This window comes from Acomys minous (assembly GCF_964271855.1).
Source record: "Acomys minous genome assembly, chromosome: 2".
In the NCBI taxonomy this organism is placed as follows: Eukaryota; Metazoa; Chordata; class Mammalia; order Rodentia; family Muridae; genus Acomys; species Acomys minous.
This window is the reverse complement of record NC_140484.1, coordinates 2416462-2429320: the sequence shown is the minus strand read 5'-3', so window position 1 is coordinate 2429320 and position 12859 is coordinate 2416462.

Here is a 12859-nt window from a genome sequence, read left to right as displayed (position 1 = left end):
AACTGTCTTATGAGAAAGCGTGTGATGTTTTGCTGAAAGCAGACATGTGAGAGGGTGTGTGATGTTTAGAAAGAATATAAATAGAGCCCCACGGACAGTGACAGGAGGCTTGCACTGTTACACCGTGCAACAGATTACATCACTTCCATGGTCTTCACTTTGCAGAGAAACATTCAGGAGAACTTCTCATGGTACTCCAGCTGAGACTGGCCGAGTCCGCTGGCTGAGTTATGTTGTTTGGGTAGAGCCTCGAGGCTGGATTGCACCACCGCTGCTGATTCACGTTGCTGTTTGGTGTTTGCTGTTGGACTGACAATGTAGAGTGGATCTGGCCCAAGAAACTACATCTAAAAATGGTCCACATCCGTCCCTATTAACCTTCATTCTCTCCTACCTCTGGCCGGTGGGTTGGAAGGGCGGTAGAAGACATAGGCAAAGCAATGTATGTAACAGCCCTTAATTAGCCAGCACAGTCAGATGAATTTTATGGTGGATGACTTATGTGGATCTTTGGTACTGGCTCACTAATTGCGGTGTTTCCAAGCATGAAATGGATAAAAAGCTGACTGTATTTCTGTTTGATCTGTATAAGCAGAAAAAAAATCCTCAAATAAATGAAAGAAGGGCTATATTAGACCATGGCAAAAGGGAACCAGTTTCCAGATGAGCCAGTTTGCTGACCCGGAACCCTCTGAATGAAGAAACGGACAGGTTCCCCTGAGGAAGGACCTTAATAAAATAACGTTTTACTGTTGGCTTTTCTCCAGTCCTTCTCCCAGAGGGACTTACAGCCTCTTACAAGGGCGACTGCACACTGGGGGCCGGGGGGGGGGAGGGGGGGAGGAGGAAACAATCCGACTTTCTAGGGTCTGTAGGATACTGCTTCTGAACTGGTGCTGGTTCCGGGAGATGCCAAGAAACACCACGGCCCTCCAGGTAAGCAGGCGCTCATGGAGGTCAGAGGAATGGCGGAGCTTTGGCTGAAGTCCGGCTCACAGTAGGTCCAGTGGGTCCCTGAACTAATCCTGTGCTTACTTCCCCAGACCTAGAATGTATAAGTGGGATAGATGTGCTGAGAAGTTGGCAGACTTCCCACGCTGGTCCCCTGGCCTGTGGAGTGAGGGATATTAGACTTGGAAAGATTAAACCAGAGCCTCAAGAGTTGCCTCTGCCAAGGAAAATGGTGAATCAAAAGCAGTATCTCATCCCTGAAGGAATTGCAGGAGTTAGTGCCGCTGTCAAACACAGGGCGGTGTCTCTGTTTAACTCTCCTGTGTGGCCTGTGCAGAAGACAGATGGATTGTGGAGAATGACAGTCGGCTATCAAAATTCAATCAGGTGCTGACTCTGATTGCAGCTGCTGTGCCAGATACAGTGTCCTTATGTGGGGCAGATTAACACATCTTCTGGCACATGGTTTTCAGCTATTGATCTAGCAAATGCCTTTTTCTCAGAACCTGTCCACAAGAACCATCGTACACAATCTGTTTTCAATTGTCAAGTCCAGCAGTCGACCTTTACGGTTTTACCTTAAGGATATTTTAGCCCTCCAGCCCTGTGTCATAACTTAGTTTGAAGGGATCTCGGTTATTTGTCTCTTTCAAAATATAGCACGTCAGTTCACTATTACTGAAATATTATTCTGATTGGTCCAAATAAGCAAGTAAAAGCACTTTGGACTCATTGGTAACACATATGTGCATCAGAGAAAGGGACAGAAGTCCAACCAAAATTCAAGGGATTTCTACCTCAGAGAAAGTCTTAGGAATCCAGTAGTGTGGGGCATGCGGAGATATTCCTCCTAAGGTGAAGGATAGATTATTCCACCTGACCCCTCGCACCACCAAGAAAGAAGCACAGTGTTTACTGGGCCAATTTGGATCCTGGAGACAGCATATCCCTCACTTGGGTGTGGTATTCCAGCACATATACCAAGTGGATTTGGAAGCCGCTAGCTTTGTGTGGGCCTGGGACAGGAGAAGGCTCTTCGGCGGGTCCAGGCTGCTCTACCACTTGGACCGTCATCTCCAGGCAACTGTTCTCCCTTTAAAAGGCAGCTCTTGGCCTGCGATTCAGGCTGAATATTTGACAATGGGCCACCAAGTTTCCATGTGACCCGAACTGCCCATCAGGAGCTGGGTGTTATCTGATCGCCGCCACCCCCAAGTTATAAAGTAAGGTGTGCATAGCAGCAATCTACCATCAAATGGAAGTGGTATACGCAGGACTGTGCCCAAGTAGATCCTGAAGGCACAAGCAAGTTACGTGAAGAAGTTGCCCAAATGCCTGTGGCTCTACTCCTATTACAATGCACCTGCAGCCTCATGGGGTGCTTTCTATGATTGGTTGACGGAGGAAGAGAAAACCAGGGCCTGATTTGCTGATGGTTCTATGTGTTATGCAGGTGCCACCCAGAAGTGGACAGCTAAAACATTACAACCCCTTTCTGGGGCAACCCTGAAAGACAATGGCAAGTGGAAATCCCCACAGCGGACAGAACTTAGGCAGTACACATGGTCATACATGTTGTTTAGAAGGAGAGGCAGTCAGATGTGTGACTGTTCGCAGATTTGTGGGCTGCAGTCCATGGGCTGAGAGGACGGTCGGGGACTTGGAAAGAGCATGATTGGAAGCTGGTGAGAAAGACACCTGCGGGGAAAGTATAGAGCACTCGAAATAGGTCAAGGACGAGTAGATATTTGCATGCCACGCAAATGCTAATCAAAGGATGACTTCAGCAGAGAAGGAACTCAATAATCAAGTAGATAGGACGATGACCCACTCTGTGGCCAGCCGGTCTCTTCCCCCAGCCATTCTTACAATCGTCCAAGGAGCCCATGAACAAAGTGGCCATGGCGGAGGAGATGGGGTTGGGCACTGGGCTCAACAACATGGACTTTCACTCACCAAGGCTGACCTGGTTACAGCTGCTTCCGAGTGCCTAGTCTGCCAACAACAGAGACCAACACTGAGCCCCAGATAGGGCGCTACTCTCCAGGAGACCAGCCTACAGCCTAGGGGTCAGTTGACTAAATAGGACCACTTTCTCCATGGAAAGGACAACACTTTGTCCTTCGAAGAGTAGATATTTATTCTGTTTATGGATTTGCATTTCCTGCCCATGCTGCTTCAACCAAAACCACCATATCTTATCCACAGACATGGTATTCCAGACACTGTTGTGTCTGACCAAAGACCTCACTTCACAGCCAGAGACGTGGGCCCATGACCATGGAATCCACCAGTCTTACCATGTTCCTAGCCACCCTGAGGCAGTTGGCCCAACAGAAAGATGAAACGGCTTTCTGGAGACACAGTTACAGCGCCAGTTAGGCAGCAGCACCCTGAGGGCTGGGGCAGGGGTCTCCCGAGGGTGCCATATGCTTTGAGTCAGCATCCAAAGCATGCTAAGGTTTCTCCCACAGCCAGGATCCACAATCCAGGCCTCAAGGGGGTAGAAAAGAGAGTGGTTCCACTCAGTATCACCCCTAGTGATGCACTAGGAAAATGCTTGCTCCCTGTCACATGACATTAAGTGCTGCTTAGCCGAGAAGCTTTGGTTCCAGAGGGGTTGAACTTCCACCAGAAGGCATAATAAACATCCCACAGAGCTGGAAGCTTAGACCTTCCCCTGGGCGCTTCGGGCTTCTGATGCCCTGACACCAACAAGCTAAGAAACAACAAGATTAGAAGGGGTGATTGATCCAGATTACCAAGGGGACATTCTACGTAAGAAGGATTGTGTCTGCAGTGCAGGAGATTCTTTAGGGCATTTCTTGGCGCTACCATGTCCTGAGATTAATGTCACAGGAAAACGACAACAACCCGATTCAGGCAGGATGACAAAGGGAACACCAGCTAAGGCCACGTGACCAGTGACAGAAATAAGGACTCTAATTGACATGCGTGTTTCTGTTCACCTTGTTAATGTGTTTGTGCAGATATTACTGCTCCCTTTCTTCAATTTCTTTATCATGGTATGTAACATAATTAACAGAATATCCATTGCTATCATATTTAAGTTTGAGAATGTCTCTAATGGACTAAAAGAATGTCCCTCAAGGAACATTGCTACCTATGGGATATTTACAATTGTATATTATAATTGTATATATACCTGGTTACTGATGTAATTAAGAAACTAATGACATGAGATATGGTTGTGTGTCAGTTTAACAAAGATATATATATATATATATATATATATATATATATAGAGAGAGAGAGAGAGAGAGAGAGAGAGAGAGAGAGAGAGAGAGAGATTCGTTCTATTCATTCTGTTAGTCTAGAAAGCTCTGACTAGTACAATGTATACTATAAATAGAAAAACCTAGAGCAAAACAAATTTAGTTAAAGTTTTTATTGGCTTTCATTTGCAATTGGTGAGTTGGCAATCTTTGAAGTGGGTGAGCGCTCCAATGAGCTAAAGAGAGGAATTTTGCTTTATGAACCAAAGTGTAGAAGGAAGCAGAAAGGAAGAAAAGGCTGTGGCTCCTTTGAAAATTGGCTTCCCTGCAGAGTTAATGAAAACACAGGACTATTTATTACACTATCTCTGGTTGCTTTGAGTATCCTGTACTGGGAAACTGTTGGATTTCATGGCATGTAGCACAGGTGATTTTTTTTTTTTTGCTGCTTCAGTCTTTGGGGCCAAGGGTAGATGGTCAGTCTACAAGTACAGTCCTTCATAACATTTGCTTAACAATCCCCCCTTTTCCATCTGTTCCCCTGAGGCATCAATGCTGCTCTCTGTCCCCATCATGTTGGGATTTTATTCCCATCCCATCGTTTTCTCTTTGCAGTGCCCAGCACTCCAGCCACACAGATGGCCAGGCAGTTCATTCTAGCCATGGCCACAGCAGGCATTGGATGTGTTGAAAGAAAACGCACACTAGAGGGACTACTGCCATGCTTATGGGGGGGAGGGGGAGGATGGGGAGAAGGAGGAGGAGGGAGAAGGAGAAGGAGGGGGAGGAGGGGAAGGAGGAGGGAGGGTGGAAAGGAGGCCAGAGCTTGAAGTAAGCCCCTCAGCTTGGTCCCCATGACCAAATCAACTAAAATCAAATCCATCAAAGAACTAGCCAGGTTAAAATCCATATAGAAAATTTTCCCACGTACAGCAAGGGTCTTAGCAACTGAGCTGTGCAGAGCCTGGTTCATCCAGTATCAGATAACTTTTAAATTAAGGCAAGATTAAAAAAAAAAAAAAAAGGTTGTAGAGTTGTTACTGTATAAAGGGACCAGTAGCACAATTTGAACAGTAGAATTTGGGTGTTTTTAACATTAGCCACAAGGTGACCTAAAGGCCCTTGTAGGCCGTGTGCAGACCTAGGCTGTGCATAACTAAGAGTTGATGGAGCATGCTCTTCTTCCTTTTTTAAAAAAATTTCATTATTCTCTATATTTATTGACTACTATGCATCCTTAGCTCTTATTTTCAGTGGCATATCATACCCTATATAGTGACAAGTTTCACAAAGATACCTTTGTTAGACGAATTTGAATGCAATGGGCCCAAAACCAAAATAATCTTGGGTTATCTTAGTGTTGTTCTTAATAGCTGGTTTATTATTTTGCTCTGGACATGAATGGATATTATTATTATTATCAAAGCTATATAATGGGATTACCTTCAAAAAGATTTATAAGCACTCTGCTTCAACTCCCTGGTGCTGGGATTATAAGTACGCCATCACACACGGTTCTTAGTATTTTTTTGTATATGTTGTGAATAGGATGGCTTTTTAAATTTTCTTTCAAATAGTTCATTCTTGGTGTGTAAAAATGCTAACTTTTAAAATGTTACGTTTTATTTTATGTAATATATAAATTATATATATATTTGTATATAAATGTATATATTATGTATACATTTTATACCTATGCTATCTACACAAAGGACAACCTAGCTTCTCCCTTTCTAACCTGGACATACAGTATTCTTTCTATTGGCTTTTAGGTCTCAACAGAGCATCTGGCACTCTATTGGGTCAACATTCTGAAAGCAGTCAGCTCTCACTTACTACAGAACTTGGGATGAGATTGTTTTCCTTGGTTGGTATCGTGCTGGCCACGTAATTGCCATGCATTATGTTCTCAACATTGATGGACCAGTCTCATAATACATCACCTGTTAGGTCACAAAGAGCCCTAACATTTTAGCAAGAATGATATCATAAAACTTTAAAACAGCAGGAAGAAATTCGGCAATCCTCCTCACACGTAAAAATTAACCAGCGTAGTTCATCAAAGAGACTAAAAGGGAAATTAATTTTTTCCAGATCAATGATAATGGAAACATTGCATCATAACAATGCAATTTTATTATATTACTGTCTTTGAGAAAATGCTGTTTCATAGGGCACAGGAAAGTAGTTATGAGGGCAGCTTATAGTAATAAATGTCTACAGTCAAAACTAGAAAGTCAAGAACACATTAACCCCTAAATTATTATTATAGAGATAAAGGGAAAGATATGTGAAACAGAGAGAAAGAAATATTTAAGATCAATAACATGATGGGCTGTTTTATGAAACAGAAGTGAAATCAATAGAGCTTTGTCTAGAATGAGTCACGAAAGATGAAAACAAAGTCAGTTGAAAAAGAGATGAATTAGCTGGCGATACAGAAACACAAAGTGTGGTAAGAGAAGGCTATGGTGACAACAGACCAAAGCTCCTATAACCTACGATAAATGGCCAACCCTGGCCCATATGACGCACCAAGATTTTGCAATAGAGAAATAGAACATTTGAGCACTAGTGAGCCAGGAAATGGAATTAATGGTAAAAAGAGATGTCCAATCAGAGAAACCCAAGGACCATGGGGACCTGGCGCTGAGATGTTACAACTTACAGATGCTTGTTGGAGGAAGGTCCTACTGTGTTTTCAGATGCTGATTTCAGTGCCACGGGCATTGTTATGAATGTGGAACTATCTCGGGTAACCCTGTGATAAGGAATGTTCCCCAGTTATCCCTGATTGGCTAAATAAAGATGCTGAGGCCTATGACTGGGCAGAAGAAAGGGAGGTGGAGTTTTAGGTTCCTGGGTTTGGATTTGAGAGAGGAAAAGGAAGGAGAAGAAAGAAGAGCAAGAGGAGGAGGAGAGAGGAAGCTGGAGGGAGGGAAGTCGCCATGAGGCAAGATGGCAGTAAGCACATGACTGCAAGGACAGACTGAATGATAGAGTTATCGGACTGGCAAGTGATTGGCTTTTATGTGGGTTTTAAAGGTCCTAGAATTGGAGTCTATCAGAATCTGCCCAGCATAGTGCTTACAGCTTAATAATAAATCCTAGTCTCTCTGTATCAGTCACTGGGAAACTAGCTGCTTAAAGAAAACTGCTGCTGTATTAATTAATTTAGAAAGAATAATTCTTCTTTCTACAGACCCTTCTAGAGCAATGACTGCCTTTCGAGGTGATGGATCACTTTAACTGGCAACTTGATCTAGAATCAACTAATTGAGAAGCCTCTAAGCCAGTGGCTCTCAACCCGTGGGTTGTGTCTTCTTTGGCAAGCATCTGTCTCCAAAAATACTGACATTATGACTCATATCAGTAGAAAATTACAGTTTTGAAGTAACAACAACAATTTTAGGGTTGGGGTCACCAGAACATGAGAAACTATATTAAGTAAAGGGTGCTGCACTAGGAAAGCTGAGAACCACCGCTCTAGGCAGCCCAGTGTGAGGGCATTTCCAGGAAGCACTGAGACACTCTGTCAACTAGGGCAGTGCCTGCTGGCACGGGCCCGTATTATGTCATGGTTTTGTTGCTGCTGCTGCTGCTGCTGCTGCTGTTTTGGCAGAGGTAGGCATCAGAATGCGTGCTGTCCACCACTGAAACACACGTCTTGCCCATTTTTTACATGTCCAGAGTGTCCTGTGTTATATTCCTAGTGAGCAGTGCTTACCAAGGAAACAGACCAGGGAACAGGCAGCCTAGACTTTGAGGATGGTGACAGGACTGTCTACACCGCACATCTGACTGTGTGGCCGTACATTACAGAGGGCTGACAAGGGAGCAGCTAGAAAACCCTCCCAGCTAAAAAAAACCCTGCCATGTGGTCCAGCGAGATGGCTCAGTGGAGACAGGTGCTTGCTGCCAAGTCTGGGAAACTGAGTTTGATCCCTAGAATCTACAAGCACGGCGGAGAAGAGGACAATTTGTCCACTGACGTGTGCTGTGGCATGCAAATACCTACATGTGTCCCCATGCAGATAAAGTAAATACATTAGTAAATGTGTTTTTTCAAACATAAACAACACTGGTGTGTGTCTCTAGTAATATATGAACTGTTGATGATGTTCTATTTAACCAAAAAATGTACCTACGAGTTCAAAATGATCATTTACATGGTTTTAGAGAAAAACCACATTTTCCCAGTAGAGATAGCCCTAATGTGTCTTAAATATTAAACATGCCCTAGATATATTTATATCAGTATTTATGAAATATTGCACATGTTCTAAGTTTATCCTCATAATTATGCTGTACGGCTTTCCAAAGTATGTGATTCTCTGAACACACATGAGGGTTCAGAAAATCAGGGTTCAGATAAGAATATGGTGTTTGTATGGTTCCTTGTTTGGGTGATTAAGACATTGATGATTTTAATTGCTTTTTTTTTTATTTAGAAGTAAAACATACATCTTTTGGTGCTGGCAAAAAAAAAGTAAATTTGTTTTTCAAAAACTATCATGATGGCCTAGAAAATAAATAATTTCCAATATTTAACATCATAGAGATTTTATGTATTTGCTAAGTTGGCGTTTGAGCAGTGAAGAGGCATATTCAGCGGCAACAAGACTGTATTCTCGAAGGAGTGTGTTCGAACTGGCTTCCTAGTCTAAAACCTCTTCTGTGCTCGCTCCCTCTTCAGATCAGTTCTGTACTGATGCAACCCTGAGAACACTGGCCTTCTGTGAGCCCACACAGACAGGCCCGCCGAGGCCGACAGGAGGAACACACGCCTCTAGACTAGGTCGGCCTCTATGAACCCACAGAGTGTAAACTCTCTGAACTCCACAGTCTTCATAAGAAACAGCTCGGCCTCCCATGGAGATGGGTTGGACTAGGTGTGAAAGTGAGCACGTGTGGAAGAGTCAGTAAAACTTACGCTTATTTTTCTCTTATACAATACGTAATGAGTCACAGTAGACTACTATCACCTCACTCTGTGGGGCTGAAGCCCTCGTGTTAAGCGAGATGATGTTCTGAAGGCACACTGCACTAACAACCCTCTGTACTAGCTGAATTTTCTTCTCAGGGAACTTTGGACTCTGAGGCCAACATGCCTTCCTTCCCATGGACAGCCTTGGCCACGCAGAGCCAGATAAAGGGAGCTAGGACAGGCTCGCTGAAGGCTGGGTAAATGAGACCCAGGCTGACTCCTGGGTCGGTTATCTGACCGCACAGGTGTCTTGAGGCCTTTCTCTCCCTCACCCATTGGGTATCACAAAGCTGCCAGATCCAGGGTGCTGCATACAGGAAGATTTACCTCCTCTGCAAACAGCTATTGGAGACTTCATAATAGACCAGCATGAGCATTGACTCCTACAGGCCATAACTATATGCTTAACACACAGTCCCCATGAGTAAATGCTATGGAGAGGCAAAGCTTCCGCCCTGAGCTGCTTTGGGAAAGGTTTTGTGTTTTCAGTTTGGGCGTTCCTTCAAGTGAGCAAATGGCTACCAAGAGGTTTTTTGGAGCTATTTGCCATGGGGTGGCACAGGCAGTTGCTGCACACTGCTTTCCGGTTCATTGTGTCTTGGTTTGCTCGTTTATTCAACAGTGACTCAAGCACTCAGCCACATGTTTAGCTGGGTCAAAGTGTTCTAGATAATTCCATCCTTCGTTTGTAATTCCAGATAATCCCCACATCTTTGTGGCCTGGGACGCTGCCTGATGGGTCTTAAGTGAGCAGAGCACTAAGGGGAGGCCTGCTAAGGCCTCGGGTGGCAGCCTAAGGAAACATGGAGAGACATTGTCATGTGGGCGAAGGGCAGAGGCCCAGAGAAAGAGGACAGGGTGGGGTCGTGCCAACATCCCCATTGTGGAATTCTGTCCCTATGCCTTGCTTTCATGTGTCCTTTGCCAAACTTTCTGGGTACAACACACACACACACACACACACACACACACACACACACACACACACACACTTCTTTTTCTCTCTGCCTATAGATTTTTGTCAAGGGACTGAATTATCACTCCACCATTATGAATCTAACGAACCTACAGATGTAACAATTTTTTTATGTGATTTAATCTAGCTTCTGTGACACACATAGGCTAAAAGAAGCTGGTTTCTTAAAGTAATAGTATCCTACTAGTTTTTATAAATACATTTTAGCCTGGAGAGGTGGCTTAGCCATTAAGAGTGCTCACAACTGCCTATAATACCAGCCCAGAATATATGAAGCCCTTTTAGCTTTCCCATGGCATCCTCATATACGTGGCATATACACACAGACAGAGATACAGGCAGACAGACAGACAGACACACACACACACACACACACACACACACACGTAAATATTTAATTTTTTATTTTAGGGCCCGGAGAGATGGCTCAGATATTGAGAGTGTTGGCTGCCTTTCCAGAGAATCCAGGTTCAGTCCCATTACCTAAATGGTGGCTAACAACTCTAAGTTCAGGAGGACCCGGTGCCACCCTTCTTACCTCCAGAGACACTGCATGCACGTGGCACACAGATACAGAGCAGGAAGACACCTATACACATAAAATAAATAAAGCTTAAAAGAAATGTAACTAACCAGCCACAAATTGAAAACCCCCCGTTGGTTTCTATCATATTTCTTAGCACAAGTTCCCAGATCACTTTCCAAGTCTTTTTATTTTTTATTTTTTCTCTCTTTGCCTAGTCATTCTTCTGCTGCTGTGAAGAGACACCATGACCAAGGGAAAAATCTTATTTTTAAAGAGGCATTAAGTTGGGGACTTATTCACACTTTCAAAGGTTCAATCCATTATCAGCATTGTGGGGGGCGTGGCAATTCACAGGCAGACACGGTGCTGGAGAAATAGCTAAGAGCTACATCCTGATCCACCGGGGTGGAGGTGGGGGTCTGGGTGTGTGTGGGGTTGGGGGATAAGGGGTGGGGTCTGGGGGATGGGGGGGAATGGGGCAATTCACAGGCAGATGTGGTGCTGGAGAGGTAGCTAAGGGTTACATCCTGATCCACCGGGGTGGGGGGTTGAGGTCGGGGTGTGGGGGAGGGTGGGGGATGGGGGTGGGGAGGCGAGTGGGGGTTGGGAGATGGGGGGAATGGGGCAATTCACAGGCAGACATGATGCTGGAGAAATAGCTAAGAGCTACATCCTGATCCACCGGGGTGGGGGGTGGGAGGGAGATGGGGACTGGGGGTGGAGGTTGGGGGTGGGGCCTGGGGCTAGGGGGTGGGGGATGAGGGGGAGAATGGGGCAATTCACAGGCAGACGAGGTGCTGGAGAAATAGCTAAGAGCTACATCCTAAGCCACTGGGGTGGTGGGATGGAGGTCCGGGGATGGGGTGGGGGGGTGGGGGGTGGAGGATGAGGGGGGGATGAAGGGGGGAAAGCTCACCCCCAAGTGATATACTTCCTTGAATTAGGTCACTCACACCCAGTCCTTTTCAAGCAGTGCCACTCCCTGATGGCTAAACGTTCAGATGTCTATGTGAGCCTACACGGGAGCAATTCTTAATCAAACCAGCGCACTCTTAGTTACAGTTTCCTTCAGTGATGCGCTCAATGAGCACCATTCTATGCAATGGAATACATATACATATAACTCCTTTCGTTTCTTATCTATATTCCTGGCACCCGTCATTCTTGAGAAAGAGTTGAGTACTTTGGACTACTCTATCCATCGGGAATGTGCCTTCTCAAGGGTGGCCTCTCTTTTTCTGAGTTTGAGAGAAGGGAAGGTAACAGAAAGATCATGTGTAGTCCATGTGACTAGTCAAACCTGTGGGCATTGGCCATGAGCTCAGAGCCCTGTCCGTCGATCTATAAACTAAGAAGGTGGGACAAAAGTCCTCTCTACAATAAAAAGACAAACACTGTGTGTTCACTACCATAGGCAGAGCCTCATTTCCAGTGGTTAGATATGTGTGCTTCTATGTAATGAGAAGAGAAGCAGCAAATCTAAGAGGAGCCTTCGCAAAGGTTAGAAAGACATGCTCTGAGGATGAGAGGTGAGGAAGACAGAGTGACGCATAAAACAGTAAGATAGAAGCTAGAAATGGGAGTAAAGGGGGGAGGGAGAGAAGTGGGAGGCGTGGGATCGACCAAAGCAAAGCATATATGTAAATCAATTGTTAAGCTAATTTATTAATTGATAAGATAATTTAAAAGACAGAGGTTCTGAGCAGCACACAAGCACAGCACTCCAGAACGTTCCATATCTAGCACTTTCTAATCTTCCCATGACCTCCTTGGAACACTCAGACTACTACTGACCTGGGCTTATCTGCGATTAAAATTAGCACTTCATCCTTGGAGCCTCTCTCTTCTCGAGCCGCTTTTCCATGACACTGCTTGGAAAGATAAGGCTCTCCCATAAAAGGACATCCCGGTGTTCCCTTGCTGTCCGTGGAACCTGACGGATCCGCCACGGTGAGTCAGGAACACAATTTGGAGACTAATTTGTTACCTTGCACCCTCCCCCCACTTCTCCCTGTCCCCCTCAAAGTCTGAGCGAACATGAACATGGATCCTGGCAATCTTTTGTCTGTCGGACTCAGCCGTGTGTTCCTCCCCTGTGCAGATGCTGCCGCTGTGGACCTTTGCAGTGCTGCTGGTGAGAAACTGTAAAATTATAAAATGTAAGACACTTGTTTGCTTGTCCA